The sequence below is a fragment of the Sorex fumeus genome, unplaced genomic scaffold (genome assembly GCF_029834395.1).
Source record: "Sorex fumeus unplaced genomic scaffold, SorFum_2.1 ptg000043l, whole genome shotgun sequence".
NCBI lineage: Eukaryota > Metazoa > Chordata > Mammalia > Eulipotyphla > Soricidae > Sorex > Sorex fumeus.
Window position 1 is genome coordinate 17,966,889 of NW_026606100.1, and position 14,629 is coordinate 17,981,517.

The window sequence follows — 14,629 nt, forward strand, 5'->3', positions numbered from 1 at the left end:
GGGCATTAAAATGAGCCAGGCCAAAGTGCCATAAAACTCAAGGGAGAGTGCAGGCTTCTCCAAAGAAGAAGCCTGGAAGGCGGGTTTTTATATGCTGTATTCTTGGAGTTGCCTTGGTCTGGAGTTTTCTGCTGGAGGTGAGGGTTTCATCAGATATCGTTACAAATGGATAGCTTTGAAGTTTCCATGACTCTCCTTCTAGTCTTTGATTGTAGTTCTTGTCCCTGCTGAAGTCTGCCACCCCTGTAGGGGTCCAGCCTTCTCTGGGTCTGTTACTGGTGCTATAAATTAAGAGCATGGTGATGGACAAATTCTGTCATGATGCAAAAAGTAACAACTATTATTAGGACCCTGCTAGGGTTGTTAGGATGCGGATCGTGATCTCCCTTTAACGACAGAGACTTCAGAGACTGCAAACAGCAAGCAAGGTTTATTGTAAGACTGGCTAGCCAGGGTCAAACCGCCTACACAGACACGCAGGTTAGATAGGTGAGGCAAGACCCTGAACTTCTTCAAAGGGGATCTTATATAGGCCTTCACTGGCCGGTACAGCAAAGCCCGCGCATTTCATAGCCAATAGATTTGTAACAACATATACTTTCTTAACCAATCCATTTAAAAGTACATCACTTCTTAGCCTATAGATTCAAAGATCAGCATTTAAGTACATAGGCATTGTGGCTAGTGGGCATCTGGTAACATTTGGTTATCACCTGGCTCCCTTTGATCCTGTGGAAGCAGATAAGAGAAAAGTTCCTAACAGAGGTAACAGATAAAGAAGGGCCAACAAATGGTTTCCGAATTTACATCCCAGCAGGAAAGAGTCAACAAATGGTTTCAGAATTTGCATTCCAATAAGGAATGGTTTCACTCTAAAGCTCTCCTAGGGAGGGGACAGGAAAGGGAGAGTTACTAATTTGTACAGTTTTAACTCCAGAATCTCCCTCAGGGTCCCTAGGGACCTAACAGGGTTAGAAAAGATTAATCTGGCCTGAGCACTGCAGTCTGAGATCTATAGTGGGATGTCCCCAGGAGAGCCCCACTACAAGCTTAAAGTATCTCATAATGTGTCTATACAAAATAACTAATACTAAGAGATAAAGGTAAAGGTAAAGGTAAAGGCCCTCCCGTTGTTCATCGATTTGCTCGAGCGAGCCCAGTAACGTCTCCATTGGAGACTTTGTTGTTACTGTGTTTGGCATATCGAATACGTCACGGGGAGCTTGCCAGGCTCTGCCATGCGGGCGAGATACTCTCGGTAGCTTGCCGGGCTCTCCAGGAGGGGCGGAGGGATCGAACTCGGGTTGGCCATGGTGGCTGCGTGCAAGGCAAACACCCTAGGGCTGTGCTATTGCTCCAGCCCAGTAGAATTAATATGTTAATTAAGATGTTAATTAAGTTAGAAGAAAAACTCCTAGGTGGTATTTTGCCCTTGAGCCTGATGAGGGATCAGGAAGGGCTTTGATATGTTGATTGTGCTACCCCCAATGCTGGGGAGTAGGTGGGAGACTAGAGAGACTATGGAGAGACAAAGACCAAGACTAGAGAGAGTCAGAGTGCAGAGATGAGCAAGGGAGACAGGAGGAAACAGGAGTGAGGGAATTAGTGAGATTGGGACAAGCACCAACAGATATTGAACTTGGTGGGGACAGATTTCAAAGCAAACAGTATAAATGTATGTACTTAGTCTCAATGTGTCTCCTTCAGGATAGTTATTAATTACAAAGACAAACATAGTAATTCCGTAATAATTCAGTAGCATCTGTTAGAGCCGTCTATGATAGCAGCCAAGGTGAGCCTCACAAAGAACAAGATTTACCAACAGGCTGTGCCCTCGAGATGAACTCACTTGAGACAGGTAGGCACACTATTTACCGCTAATGCAAAACTCTAAAGTGAACATGAGAAAATATCAGACAAACCTAAAGTACGGGAATTTCTGCAAACATTGGATCAGAATTTTTCAAAACACTCCAATATTTTCTCCCACACTGACTTGTACTTTCATTTTCTGTGGTGGTGTTTTGAAGAGCAAAAGGTTTTTTTTAACTTGAAGTTCAATTTGTAGATTTATATTCAAGAATATTCTTTTGATAATGCTTAAATTATTATAAATTACAGGTCACTAACAGATTCTCCTATGTTTTCACCTAGAGGGTTTGCATTAAGTTTTAAATAAAATTTTAAATAAAATCCATCTTCTGTGTATTTTCATATATGGATCAAATTTAATTTTTTATCCATTTTTGTGCATGAATAGCTAATTATTCCAGCACCATTCCTCGAATCCTCTTGGTTTTCATAGTACCATTACCTAAAATAGCTTTTATGTATTAACTATTTCTGGATTGTCTTTGTTTCATTAGTCTGTTTGGTTTATCTTAACACCCAAGACAAAATGATGTGAGTGAGATTTTGTGGGTCAAGGAGATATCATGCCAAGTAGCTAAGCTAAAATCATCTTATAAGGAGTCCCCAAGCATCCCGAATGCAAATGGAAAACACAAAAGCAACAGCATATTATGTGCAAATGAATGACTATACATGAATAACTGGAGCATGGAACAGGGATATTTGAGAATAGGAATCAGAGTCAGATCCCCCATGCCAAGGACCCAGTTTGTGGAGGTTTCCCCTGGAGGCCTCTTACCGCCTGAGTCCCAGAATTTGACATTTGCCATACAATGGCACCAATGGTCACGTAAGCAGTATAGGCCAGAGTATCAACAACTAACAGAAAACAATACAACCTGTCAGTTAAATAAGAGACTCTTGTTCTCTTTCTCCCTCCTCCCTGTTCTAACACAATGAAGGGTTAGAAGGAAAGCAAGAGACTTAGTGATCTCATTCTGGCCTCATTGTGAACGAGACAGATGCAGTATAAGAGACTGGATCATCCATACAGACACTCTCTCTCTCTTTCTCTCTTTTCTTTCTCCCCTCATCCTCTCTCTCTCCATTAAAGTTCCTGTGACAGGGGACATTTCTTAATCAGATTAGATTAAAATTTCAATCAGACATCTAATAAGCAGTGACCAGGAAATTAAGCACTTTCCCTAAAATGTCATTAAGAAAACTGTTATGCAGCGGGGGAAGTCAAGGCTTAGAGAGAATGTGAGAACAACAACAAAAAATTACATCTGGACATTGATTTTAATACTACATAAAAACAATTATTCAATGTTGTAGTCTCCTAATCGAGATATATCATTAAGCCACACATATATATATGCATACATATATAATAGAGGTAGTTTTAAAATCTCATTAACTAGGTTATTGAATATAATTAATAATTTTACCTGGATATAACCTGCAAATTCGTTAATTATATGAATTAATTATATGAATTATAAATTGCATGAGACTGGAGTGCTGTTTACTGCACTAAGAAGGCAATGAACCTATAGGAATACTCCTCTACTTGATGACAGAACATCAGAAGAGTTCCGATAGATCTCGTGAATATTTAGTAGGGCTAGAGAAGACATCTGCAAACTCTCAAAAAGAATCCTCTACCTATTCCTCAAATATACCAAGAATGCATATGTCTACGAATTTCAGCATATTTTGCCTCCTTAGCCTAGAATGTTCTTTCCCAGTTGTCACCTGGATAATTTCCCCTCCTACTTCAAGGTCAGCTTCTGTGATGTGCTCCATCCACCTTCCCCAATTCCCCAGATGAATATGGCTACCTACACTTTTCAGGCTCCTGCTGTACCTAAATTATTCCTCTGTGCAAAGACTTAAAAAAAGGGATACTGAGCTGTGTCTGCTCTCTTCTCCCTAACCCATCTTTTCTGTAAACAAAATTGTCCAGCTGATAAATGAGAAAGAATATTCTAGGCTCGGGGCAATAGCACAGTGGGTAGGGCATTTGTCTTGCACGCAACTGACTCAGGTTCGATTCCCAGCATCCCATATGGTCCTCTGAGCACCGCCAGGAGTAATTCCCGAGTGCAAAACCAGGAGTAACCTGTGTGCATCACTGGGTGTGACCCAAAAAGCAAAATAAAATTAAATTAAATTAAAAATTTTTTAAAAATTTTAAAAAGAATATTCTAGGCTGAGGAAGCAAAATATGCTAAAGTTCATTGACATATTTATGCCTGGTACATTTGAAGAACAGACAGAAGTTTCTGTTTCAACTAGCACTGCTCTGTAGTACTGTCTTCCCATTGTTCATCGAATTGCTCGAGCGGGCCCAGTAGCATCTCCATTGTGAGACTTGTTACTGTGTTTGGCATATCGAATACCTCACGGGGAGCTTGACAGGCTTTGCCATGTGAGCGAGATACTCTCGGTAGCTTGCCAGGCTCTCCGAGAGGGGCGGAGGTATCAAATCCAGGTCGGCTGAGCCAGCCGCGCACAAGGCAAACACCCTACCACTGTGCTAAGAAGGAGGGAGGAAAATTGAAATATATCTTTTAAATCACTGTATCACTGTATCACTGTCATCCCATTGTTCATCGACTTACTCGAGCGGGCGCCAGTAATGTCTCTATTCCTCCCAGTCCTGAGATTTTAGCAGCCTCTTCTTACTCATCATTTCCCAACGATTGGAGGCTCTTTCAGGGTCAGGGGCATGAGACCTGTAGTCGTTACTGGTTTTGGCCTATCGAATATGCCACGGATAGCTTGCCAGGTTCTGCCCATGTGGGCGGGATACTCTGGGTAGCTTGCCCGGCTCTCTGAGAGGCATAAGACTCTACTTTCAGGAGTCATTTCTATAGTAAGATCTTTTAAATAGAAAATGGAAATAGATCTTTTCTAGAAGATCTTTTCTATGTAGTTTCCAAGCAAGTCTTCTTTGTGCAAAAATGGGCAATGAAATAACAAGAACAGTGAAACAGTGCAGCGTCTAATTTAATCCTTATTACAAAGAGAAGAGCTTAGAGAAGCCTGGAGAGCAAACAAACTGCATGAGTCAAGTTTGTAAGATCCTTTGGGGGAGCTTAGGGGTAAAGAAAACTTTTGGCAAATGGGGCTAGAATAATTAGAACTCCATATGCAAAAAATGGCACTTCTCTGCCACTGCAGCTATTGCAGTTGCCTGGTAGAGGATAGGCCATAGCTGTTTAGTGTGCTATAGAAATAGGATTGCTTTTGGCATTCTTAAGTAATCTCTCACTGATTTTTAATTGTCTTGCCATCTTTCCACATTTAAACTATTATTTCTCTGGAGCATAACCCTATAGAGAGACTGGGACTTTAAGCTCGTGATCTCTGTCCAGTAAGTCCAAGCAACTTAGGACTCTATTTTCATGACTTTTTGCCTCTCACTCCCTCACCCCACTTCCAGATTATCCTGAAGAGCAAAAGTTACATTTAATTATTACTCCTGTCCCTATCAATGAACAATTCACCTAGAAAAGAAGACTCCTTGGAACTCCAAATCTGATCACATTTTTAGAAGCATATAAATGGGTACAAAATGGAAGACTTAAAGAGTTCTGGGGGCGGGGCCAGAGCAACTGTACAGCAGGTAAGTGTTTGCCTTACAAGCGGCCCACCCAGGTTCGATTCCTGGCATCCCATATGGTCCCCCACGAGCGCCAGGAGTAATTCCTGAGTGCAGAGCCAGGAGTAACCCGTGTTGCATTGCTGGGTGTGACCCAAAAAGCAAAAGAAAAAAAAAGAGTTCTGGGGTCAAACAGATATGGATTCTAGTTCAGCTCTGCCACCGACTTGCAGTGCTACCTCTAGTTCCAGAAATCTCAATTTCCTCATTTGAAATCTGTTGACACCATTATATCTGCCACATAGAGTTGTAATGAGAATTAAATGAGATAACACATGTGAAATACTGAGTTTAGTAGCCAACACAGACAAACATTATATTACAGAGATAAGCATAGCATATCTAAATATATTCCAAATATGTACAGATTATATTCAGCTTCTATTCTGAAACGCCCCCTAAAAATATTTTTACCATTTGGTATTAAAACTGACTTTTCTAAAAAGAAACAGTAACAGCATCAGATTAACAGCAATCGCATCATATTATTGTATATTTAATTGAAAGAGCAGTGGGCACATAAAAACTGAATGTATATATTACTTTATTTTTTTTTATTTATTTATTGAATCACTGTGGGAAAGGTTACAAAGCTTTCAGGTTTAGGTCTCAGTCATGCAAATATCAAACACATTTCCCTTTACCAATACTTATTTTTTACCATGAAGAACCCCAATAAGACCCCACCCCCAACCCCTCCCAGTCCCTGTGAGGCAGATGAATTCTAGTTAACACTCTATCTGCTTTGATTAGATTCACTGTTTCAATAAAAGATTCACCACTATTATTTAGAGTTTACCCCCCCCCCCAAATCAGACATGCTGAAAAAGCATTGTGAAGTGATTTGCTTTCTACAGCTGGGTTCAAGAATTAAATGTTGGTTTTGGATTTCTGCTATTTTACCTATTGACCCTGGAAGTATTTCTACTGAAAGTCAGATAGTTAAGAAATTGGTTTCTGTGTTCTGGAGTCGTGGCCGTGCTGGAGAGCCGCTCGTGGGGGGCAACTGGTGGCCTCGGTAGGGCGTGAAGGGCAGACCGAAACGCCTCCCTTCCCATGAGGTTTTAGTCGCCCCCACAGCCCCAGCTCATACCTGCTGTCCACAAGGCTCCCAAGCGGCCGCCATCTTTCTTTCCAGAGAGGAGAGGGCGAATGGGGCAACACCCTTTCCCCTCCTGCAGACTTGATGGCCTGGATTAACGCATAGTCCGTTCACTTTTCTGCTCCAAGCTGCTGGGTTCTGCATTAAGTCCTTGTGCTTCTGGGGCCGTGGCTGTGCTGGAGAGCCGCTCGCAGGGGGAAACTGGTGACCTCGGTAGGGTGTGAAGGACGGACCGGGACGTCCCCCGACCCATGAGGTTTTAGTCGCCCCCACACCCCCAGCTCATACCTGCTGTCCACAAGGCTCCCATGTGGCCGCCATCTTTCTTTCCAGAGGGAGGAGGGCGGAAGGGAGCAACACACTTTCCCCTCCAGGCAGACATGATGGCCTGGATTAACGCATAGTCCGTTCACTTTTCTGCTCCAAGCTGCTTGGTTCTGCATTAAGTCCTTGTGCTTCTGGGGCTGTGGCCGAGCTGGAGAGCCGCTCGTGGGGGGCAACTGGTGGCCTCGGTAGGGCGTGAAGGACGGACCGGAACGCCCCCCTTCCCATGAGGTTTTAGTCGCCCCCACACCCCCGGCTCATACCTGCTGTCCACAAGGCTCCCATGCAGCCACCATCCTTCTTTCCAGAGAAGAGAGGGTGAATGGGGCAACACCCTTTCCCCTCCGGCAGACTTGAAGGCCTGGATTAACGCATAGTCCATTCACTTTTCTGCTCCAAGCTGCCGGGTTCTGCATTAAGTCCTTGCGCTTCTGGGGCTGTGGCCGTGCTCCAAACTTAACTCTGATTTTCAGGGAGAAAGGTTGGGTGGTTTACTTCCCATTGATCACTTTGTATATAGAGAGATGTCCTTCTCTTTGGCTGTATGTTGTAAAGATGGCGCTGGGGGGCGGGCTGTGGGCGTGACTTCCGGAATCAGAGGTTACCTGGGAGCTGTAGTCCCGGCAGATTTGAGAAAAAGTCCTAGTTCCCGCATACTCGAGCTGTGCTTGTAGAGGCTTCTGGTCACCGGGGTTCCATCTGGGGAAGGCGGGATGCGGTACCTACCCCATCTGGGACTTCCCGGTGATCTCGGCTCTTTTTGGAACCTGTTTTTTTTTTCCTCCAGGATCTGTGGTTCCCGCCCTCCATGTGGTCCTTCCCTTTGGCTGTATGTTGTAAAGATGGTGCTGGGGGGTGGGCTGTCTGAATGTATACATTACTTTAAACTATGAATCTAACACATTTCACATCATATACATATCTCTCAGGCAAAGGTTAATAGAGAGTTTATGAAATTCAGAATGCAATTAAGTCTCACAGGAATCTCAGTTGGAGGCCATGCCAGTTTCTATGGCAACCACAGGGCTCAGACAAAATGTAGGGGGAATGGAAGTTAAGTTAAAGGCAAGATAAGAACATAAATATAGCTCTTGTCTACCTTTTCTTCTGGGTTTCAGTGAATTGCTGCATTTAAAGTAGTCCACACAAAAAGATACATTTTTGGTTTGTATCTGTTTCAGATTGTTTGCTTTTTATTTCCTATAATTAAATACATTTTCCCCAAATGCTTTTTTTAATGTAGGAGTACTGCATTTATTCAGCCACTGATTAGCTGATTGAATTGGGCATGAACTCCACCTTAGGTTTTTTTTTTTAATTTTTTATAATTTTATTTATTGAATCACCATGAGAGTAGTTACAAAGCTTTCATGTTTAAGCCTCAGTCATACAATGAAACACCCATACTTCACCAGTGCCCCTTCTCCACCACCAAAAGCCCCAGTATACCCCCATCTCACACACTTCCCCTACTTGTAGGGCAGATGATTTCCACATTTACTCTCTCTCTACTTTGATTACATTCAATATTTTCACACCAGACCCACCATTATTATTTGGGATTTTACCCCAATACTCAGATCTGCTGAAAAGGCAACAGTGGACAATTTGTTTTCTATTTCTGGTTATGAATAACATATGATGTCGCATGGCTGCAGTAGTGGCTGCGTGATTTTGAAATTCCGAAATTTTAACACTTAAATCTGGAGGGATTTCTGCCAAAACCTGCTGGGTTCCAAGATTTGTTCCTGAGTCTCTTGGATCATGGCCATTAAGCAGCTTGATCAGAAGCCAAAAAGGCTGTTTGTTCTTGAGCGTCAACTTGGGGGTCTTGTTGGGGTGTGGAGGAAATGGCCAGCTCCACTCCCATCCCATGAGACCCTGCGTGTCTCATCACTGTGGGCCCAAACCTGACTGTCCAGTGGCCTCTGGAGGATGGTGGCCACCGGGCCACCAGGGGGAATAGGCCAAGGCACGAAATCTATTCCCACCTGGATTGGCCCAGTGCCAGTAACCTACTACAGAGACTGGATGCATTTCTGCCAAAAGCCACTGGGTTTTGAGATTTGTTTCTGAGTCTTTGGGATTATGACAATTAAATGGCTTGATCAGGAACCAGAGAGGCCATTCGTGGGCGGTGACTTGGGGTCTCATTGGGGTAGGGAGGAAAGGGTCGGCTCCACCCCATTCCGTGAGACCCCACATGTCTTATCACTGCGGGCCCAAACCTGACTGTCCAATGGCCTCTAGCAGAAAATGACCACCAAGCCACCAAGGGGAAGCAGGTGGAGGGACAGCACCCTTTCCCCCATGGGGTGACCCAGCGACAGTAACCTACTGCGAGGTCTGGATGCATTTCTGCAAAAGCTGCTGAATTTCGAGATTTGTTTTTGAGTCTCTGGTATCATGGCCATTAAGCAGCTTGATCAGGAGCCAGAGAGGCTGTTTGTGGGTGGTGACTCGGGGTCTTGTTGGGACGGGGTGGAAAGGGCCGGCTCCAATCCCATCCCATGAGACCCCACGTGTCTCGTCACTGTGGGCCCAAACCTGACTATCCAGTGGCCTCTGGAGGATGATGACCACTGGGCCGCCAGGGGGAACAGGCCAAGGCACGAAACCTATTCCCACCTGGAGTGGCCTGGCCTGGATAACCTACTGCAGGTACCGTACGCATTTCTGCCAAAAGCTGTTGGGTTTCGAGATTTATTTCTGTCTCTGGGATCATGGCCATTAAGCAGTTTGATCAGGAACCAGAGAGGCCATGCCTCCAATTATATAGCTGAGGCGGAGGTGGTTTGTGGGTGTATCTCCCACATACCTAACTTTTGGTCATATACTTTCTTGGTAAACTTTGCCCCAAGTTTTTAGGGTCTGGCCACAGGCACAGCAGCAATTTGGGGGTATCTGGAAGTCTGAAGGCGCCATCAGGCTGCTGATGCACTCGCCTCACAGGTACAGATCGACTTGCTGGCGGCACTATACCCCCATCCCCAAATGTTAAAGATGATTCCACTTTAAAAACTGAGTCAGCTCTCTGGATACAGTTTTTGAAGTGTTCAGGTACAACTCTCAATTTCTCTGGTAAGGAATACGAGGGAGAATTTAAAAAGAAGGATTTCGGGCCTGGAGAGATAATAAAACCAGTGGGTAGAGTACTTGGCTTCCACCCGGCTCATCTGGGTTCGATTCCCAGAACGCATAAACAAGCCCTGCCAGAAATGATCCCAGAGTGCAGAGCTAGGAGTAAGCTATGAGTACCACCAGTGTAGCACAAAAACAAAAAATAAAAGAGAAGGATTTTAGTAAGAATTCCTACCCTGTACCAGTTTCTGCCAGTTTCCCCAGGATGCATTCTGTACACTGTGAAGCAAGGGAGGTTGGCAATATCCTGCTCACAGAAACTGTAGAAGATGAAAAATAATTTCCTTTCTGTCTTTTATAGTAAACGATTGATTAAAATCTTTTCTCATAGGCACCTGATAAATGAATATTTATCTAAAATAGTTTAAATATTTTCTACTGTGATCACTATAAGATCATCTTTGGTAAGGTTAACCTACTTGGTCAAGCCTTAAAACAAAATTCTATTCACCCAAGGCACCCACACTGGACCCAATGTAGTTTAATTGGGATGCAGTCTTGCCCTGGACCCAGTCCAGGTTCTAAATTGGACCTAGATCTCATTTGACTGGTTTCTGGACTCACTCTAGAAAAGGAAATGCTCATATTGTCTGAAACCTCACAATACAAAATCTACAGAACTAGGATCCAAGATACAAGAAGGGCTTCTCTATGCTTTCTGCGTCAACAAGGAAGCAATAAGCTGAACGCAAAAGGCAGCTACACCTGTTCATTGCTGCTGGGAGCCAAGGGGGCTTTCATATGATACCAGAACTGTTCAAATCGAACTAACACATTTTTGTATATGTCTAAAAGTTTATTTAAATAAAAATCAATTCATATCAGCAGCACCAGAAGTAGTTATGAGTGTTCTCCCACATAAATTCTTTTTTTAAATGTGAGAGTACTGCTATTTATTCAGCCATTGATTGAGCTGATTGAATCCCCCACATAAATTCTTGAAAAAACTTTGCATAAGCTAAGTTGAGTGGGTCTTTGCAATGAATGTGTTGCAGGTGCTTGCTAACTGGTTAACGTTCCTGCCAACTTCAAAAATAGACTTTACTCAAGTATTTCAGTAACCCTTAATTTAACTGCGTGGACTTACTTGAAGTTTGTTTTCCTTTACCAGACACATGCATATACACACACCCCTAACCTGCCACCTGAAGTTTTCCATGCTGATACACCTTGTGTTGGAAAAGACTTGGTTTTTTTTTTTTTTTGCATTTGGGAAGATAACATGCTAATTGGCTTATTCATTAGAAGGGATTCTCTTGTATGATCATATCCTTACTGTCTGTTAAAATGAGAAGAGTACACAATTTACAGATAGAGCAGTGTCTCTGGGCAGGTAAAGGGAATTTCCAGGTCACTTAAACACCAGACACCCAGATAGAGGGACCCTAGTATCTATTTATGGATTGTGTATCTAACAGCCCTCAAAAAAAGACACAGGAGAAAATCAGAAGAGATGTCTGAAGTCATCTATCCTACCACACACCAAGGCCAGAAAAGGGGTGCCACAAGCAGGTGACTTCCCCAAACACTGTTTTGGTTTTTGTTTAATAGTAAAGTAAGTAAAGGCCCTCCCGTTGATCGTCGATTTGCTCGAGCGGGCCCAGTAACGTCTCCATTGGAGACTTTGTTGTTACTGTGTCTGGCATATCCAATACTCTCGGTAGCTTGCCGGGCTCTCCAGCTTTATTTATTTATTTAGCCTTTTGGGGGTCACACCGGCGATGCTTATGGGTTAACTCCTGGCTCTGCACTCCGGAATTGCTCCTGGCGGTGCTCGAGGAACCCGATGGGATGTTGGGCATCGATCCCGGGTCAGTTGTGTGCAAAGCAAAAGCCCTCCCTACTGCTCCAGCCCTTCCCACACATTTTTACAAGAAGTTTCTGAGCAGCAGTCAGACTCATCTGCTTCCAGAGATTAGATTCTCAATGCCCATCTAGCCCTCCCAACCCCCCCACACACACACTATATGAAAACATATCTCCATTTTACCATCTTAAATAATAATTCTATGTTTCTCAATAGCCCAAACACCAATGTTTTAGAAACAAGTTTTGCTGAAATAATTCTGATGGTCTGAATATGAGTACAGTAATATTTCAGAAGTAAAAGCACGTTGCTTGAGAGACTTATCGAGAACCACCTGTAATGCCACATTTCCCAGTTTGGTCTTTCACAACTCAGCATCCTGGGTTCACTCTGGGTCTGACATATGTACAGATTTCAATCAAAGAAGGTGAAAAATACAGCAATTGATTGTCCAGTGTTTCTACTCCTCTTGATCACTTGATCACTTGACTTCCCGTTAATCATCGATTTGCTCGAGCAGGCACCAGTAACGTCTCCATTTGTCCCTGTCGTGTGCTAGTGTAGCCCAATGGCACCTGTTCGTTCTAGGAACACAAAGAGCCTCAAACCTATTGTTCATAATCTTGATGAAGAAGTCTGACCATCTGGTAGGTGGACGGCCACACGGTCTTTTGACATCCCAGGGAATCCAGTCGGTAATTGCTCTACTCCAGCGGTTGTCTCTAAATCTCATTACGTGAACAGCCCATCTGATTTTTGACGCTTTGGCAAACAAGACAGCGTCCATGATTCTTGATCATTGATGGAGGTCGAAACTCCGGATAGGATTCTTTCTCTCATTTGAGTGAAACGTGATACTCCAAGCATAGCTCTTTCAATACCTCTTTGGGAGACCCGAATAGCATTCTCATCCTGTTTGCGTAGGGCCCAGGTCTCTGAGGCTTATGTTAATGCAGGAAGAACAGTGGAATCAAAGAGATGTGCCCAGAGCCAGAGGTTCTTCATCCTCTTAGCTATTTCTTCGATGATCTTGAAGGTGTTCCAAGCTGCTCTCTTCCTCCTGCGCAGCTTGGGTGCCAGGTCATTTGTCATGTTGACTTCTTGACTAGGTACACACAACTGTTGCATTCGGAGATGGTCGTTCTGTTGAGAGTGAATGGAGCGTCAGGAACGAGGCCGTTTCTCATAAACATTGTCTTCATAAGAATCAGCTGTAGTCCGACCTTTCCACACTCACAGTCAAAGTTGGCAAGCATTTGTAACGCTTGGCTAATGTTTGGTGTTATTAAAATAATGTCATCAGGTACTCCTCTTACCCTAAATAAAATTGCTCTTATCATATTTTTTATTCTTTGTTTCTTTCTTACTTTTTTTTTGTTATTTCTTTCTTTCACTTAAGGAAAAGGAGATAATAGTCTTGAACTTCCAGCGTTTCTGATTTCAATCTCCCTCTCAGTGTCTGCTGCTACTTTGGCATTTCTTTCATTCTTTTCTCTGCTTTTGTTATTTTTTCTTTTTTGTACTCACAGGATTCTAATTCCTTTTCCTGATCACTTCCATTTTTCCTGTCTTTGATACCTCACACATACAAAGACTTATACTCACTTGACAGTCACAGTCTTAGAATTGGATCTTTATAAAAGTTTTCTGAATATTTCAGGACACTTTCAGATGACCCATACAATGCATACTGTTAACATCCAGACACCACCATGCTCCGGGATGCTTTCTGGACACATTATAAGACTCTTAATACCCAAATTCCAGAATTGCAGCACCATATTTGATAGGGTTCAAATACGGTTTGAACCATGGGAGCATCTACAAGGGCGATTAGAGGCTGCCGCAAAAGCCTCTATCCCTCTCAGAGAGCCTGGCAAGCTACGGAGATTATTCCGCCCGCACGGCAGAGCCTCGCAAACTATCTGTTGTGTATGCAATATGCCAAAACCTGTAATTCCAATGGTCATTGTAATTATCCATTACCCTGACCCTGAAGGCATCACCGATATGGCAGGTTTGAGAAGGACGAGGAAGGAGAGGCTGATAAAATCTCAAGGCCAAACTAGGCTGCCAAAACGAAGTAAGACGAAAATGACTGTCTGTACTTTCAATGCACTTATGCTACCATCGGATACATCCATCGAGGACCTGATGGTACAAGCGCGAAAGATCAAATACGACATCATTGGTCTGACCGAGACAAGAAGGCATCAATCACATCACGCCGTTTTTGACACTGGAGAAGAATTTTTCCTCAGAACATGCAATAAAAGAGTCGTCGGAGATGTCAGTGTCCTTCTCAACACAAACTTGGCCATGAGCATTGATTCATTCGAATGCCTAACAACACGAATCGGACATTGAAATTTGAATAGATGTGGCTCACTGCTGGCCATTTCTATATTTGTTGTCTACACACCAACATCCAATTACAATGAAGGAGAAAATGAGAAGTTCTATGTGGAACTAGAGAAATTCTATAAAGAAGACCACACCTTCTACAAGATCATTGTGGGTGATTTTAATGCCAAGATAGGACCGAGAAGATCAGCCGAAGAACTCCACATCCGAACCCATGGCCTAGAATGGAAGGAAAAGGGTGAGAGACTGTATGAGGTCATCATGTTGACCAAGACCATCCATGGTAACTCACAATTCCAGAAGGCTGAATCTAAATGTTGGACATGGGAGTCTCCCGGTGGTAGGTTCCACAAAGAAACAGACCACATCA

At 43.4% G+C, this 14,629-nt stretch overlaps 1 pseudogene; it reads left to right on the forward strand.

Annotated features, from left to right (window-relative positions):
* The first annotated feature begins 4,702 nt into the window (after positions 1-4,702).
* On the forward strand, positions 4,703-4,778 carry LOC130029995 (uncharacterized; annotated as a pseudogene).
* Positions 4,779-14,629: the final 9,851 nt, after the last annotated feature.